The following is a 2,835-nucleotide window of genomic DNA, read 5'->3' on the forward strand; positions in this document are numbered from 1 at the left end:
TTGGCCAATTACACGGAATTCGCGATTATTCTATTTCCTGATGCTCGCAATGTATAGTGGTCAAATAGGATTATTTTCTTCGCGAGACCTTTTACTTTTTTTTATCATGTGGGAGTTAGAATTAATTCCTGTTTACTTACTTTTATCCATGTGGGGGGGGAAGAGGCGTCTATATTCAGCTACAAAGTTTATTTTGTATACTGCAGGCGGTTCCATTTTTTTCTTAATCGGAGTTCTGGGTATGGGCTTATATGGTTCCAACGAACCAGGATTAGATTTGGAAAGATTAATTAATCAATCATACCCTGCAACCTTGGAAATACTTTTATATTTTGGCTTCCTTATTGCTTATGCTGTCAAATTGCCGATTATACCCCTACATACGTGGTTACCAGATACCCATGGGGAAGCACATTATAGTACATGTATGCTTTTAGCGGGAATATTATTAAAGATGGGAGCATATGGATTGATTCGGATCAACATGGAATTGTTACCTCATGCTCATTATCTATTTTCGCCCTGGTTAGTAATAATAGGAGCGATCCAAATAATCTATGCAGCTTCAACTTCTCTTGGTCAACGAAATTTCAAAAAAAGAATAGCTTATTCCTCTGTATCTCACATGGGTTTCATAATTATAGGAATTGGTTCCATAACCAACATTGGACTCAATGGAGCTATTTTACAAATATTATCCCATGGATTTATTGGTGCTACACTTTTTTTCTTGGCAGGAACCGCTTCTGATAGAATGCGTCTTGTTTATCTCGAAGAACTGGGGGGAATATCTATCCCAATGCCTAAAATTTTTACCATGTTTAGTAGCTTTTCAATGGCTTCTCTTGCCTTACCAGGAATGAGTGGTTTTGTCGCAGAATTAGTAGTATTTTTTGGACTAATTACTAGTCCAAAATTTCTGTTAATGCCAAAAACACTAATTACTTTTGTAATGGCAATTGGAATGATATTAACTCCTATTTATTTATTATCTATGTTACGCCAGATGTTCTATGGATACAAGCTATTTAATGTTCCAAACGCAAATTTTGTGGATTCTGGACCACGAGAACTCTTTATTTTAATCTGTATCTTTTTACCAGTAATAGGAATTGGTATTTATCCAGATTTTGTTCTCTCCCTATCCGTTGACAGGGTAGAGGCTCTCTTATCCAATTATTATCCTAAATAGGTTTGCTTTTTTTTACTCGTCTGCTCTATTAATGCAGAAATAAGTAAAAAAGTATATAATGCAGAAATAAGTAAAAAAGTATAATTAGATCTATCTCGAATTTTTGAGAACCCTTTGATAAGGCGTTCAAGGGGTTCTCAAATAAAACATAAAAGTAAAAACCTTCATTTCATGAAGGTTTTATTTTATGTAATCATTTAGGTGTTAATGTAAACGAACCATAACTATGTAAGCCTATTCCTAATAGATTTATACCAAAATAACAAATCCAAATTATAAGAAATCCTATCAAAGCTATAAGTGCAGAATTCGTACCCTTCCAATTTGGATTTGTTCTACTATGTAAATAAATTGCGAATATGGTCCAAGTAATAAATGCCCAAGTTTCCTTAGGATCCCAATTCCAATAGGATCCCCAGGCCTCATTAGCCCATACTGCTCCACAAAGAATACCTACGGTTAAAAGGGTAAATCCTAGGCTAATGACACGATAACTCCAAGAATCCAAACGCTCCGTTAATTGATATTTGTAATAATTTGGAAATGAAGGGACAGAGGTTCTTTTTAAAGCACTTCTTTTTGCATAAAAATATTTAATATCACTAAAGAAAAATGTTTTATTTAAAACATTTTTTTTCTTTTTAGAAAAGAAATGGAAATTATTTCGAAATCTAATGATTAGAATAGCGGCAGATAATAAGGATCCGCACAAAAGAGTTGCATAGCTTAATAACATCATACTGACATGCATCATTAACCACTGAGATTGTAGAGCAGGTACTAGTATCGTGGATTGATGCATTTCAGTTAAAAGACCCGATGTGGCAAAGCCTTGCGTTAAAATAGTACTTGGCGTAGTTATTGTGCTTAAATCATTTTTAGAGTTCTGTATTTTAGGAATGGTATGAAGAATATACAGGGCCCATGAAAGGAAGATCAATGACTCATATAAATTACTTAATGGAAAATGTCCCGAGGAAGCCCAACGAGAAACTAAGAATCCTGTTATAGAGAAAAAAGTAACTATCATTCCTTTTTCTGACGAATCGCGTAATCCTCCAAGTTCACGAACTAATAAGGTTATAAAATGAATCGTAATCACAATTGAAATCGTTGAGAAAGAGATATGAGTTAGTATATGTTCTAAAGTTGCAAATAGCATAAGGGGAAGGTCCCATTACAAAATTGTAAATTTCGAATTGATTTCTAATCTATTGTATTCTTTTTCAAGAATGCCGCCACTCGGATTCGAACCGAGATGCTTGAGCACTGCTTCCTAAGAGCAGCGTGTCTACCAATTTCACCATGGCGGCTAACTTCAAATAATAGGTAACTTAAAAGAATAATAGCTATTATCTTGGGAATCGTCGATATTGGGAAAGTCCATAAAATTTAGGAACATTAGAGTTTTCATTAAAATAGACTTCGTTTGGTAGTATCGTTTCCATTTTTTTTTTTTACAATAAACTCTTGCTTTGCCCAATAGAAACACAAACACTGCTTGAAAGAGTTGGAACTTCTTTTTTCTAACTTGCAATTATAGAACTAATTTTTTCTAATTAATTTCCCCTTTACATTTTGAAAATTCTTTCAATACAATGAAAAAAATCCAAAAGGGTTTCTATTTAATGATGAAATTAAAA

The 2,835-nt window shown here is 33.6% G+C and overlaps 1 non-coding gene across 1 annotated transcript; it reads right to left on the minus strand.

The window, feature by feature from the left end:
• Nucleotides 1-2,425: 2,425 nt before the first annotated feature.
• On the minus strand, nucleotides 2,426-2,505 carry TRNAL-UAG (transfer RNA leucine (anticodon UAG)). The gene has a single exon. It is a non-coding gene; the product is annotated as a tRNA-Leu (tRNA).
• Nucleotides 2,506-2,835: the final 330 nt, after the last annotated feature.

The sequence above is a fragment of the Triticum urartu genome, unplaced genomic scaffold (genome assembly GCF_056163025.1).
Source record: "Triticum urartu cultivar PI428250 unplaced genomic scaffold, HENAU_Tu73 scaffold2, whole genome shotgun sequence".
Taxonomy (NCBI): Eukaryota; Viridiplantae; Streptophyta; class Magnoliopsida; order Poales; family Poaceae; genus Triticum; species Triticum urartu.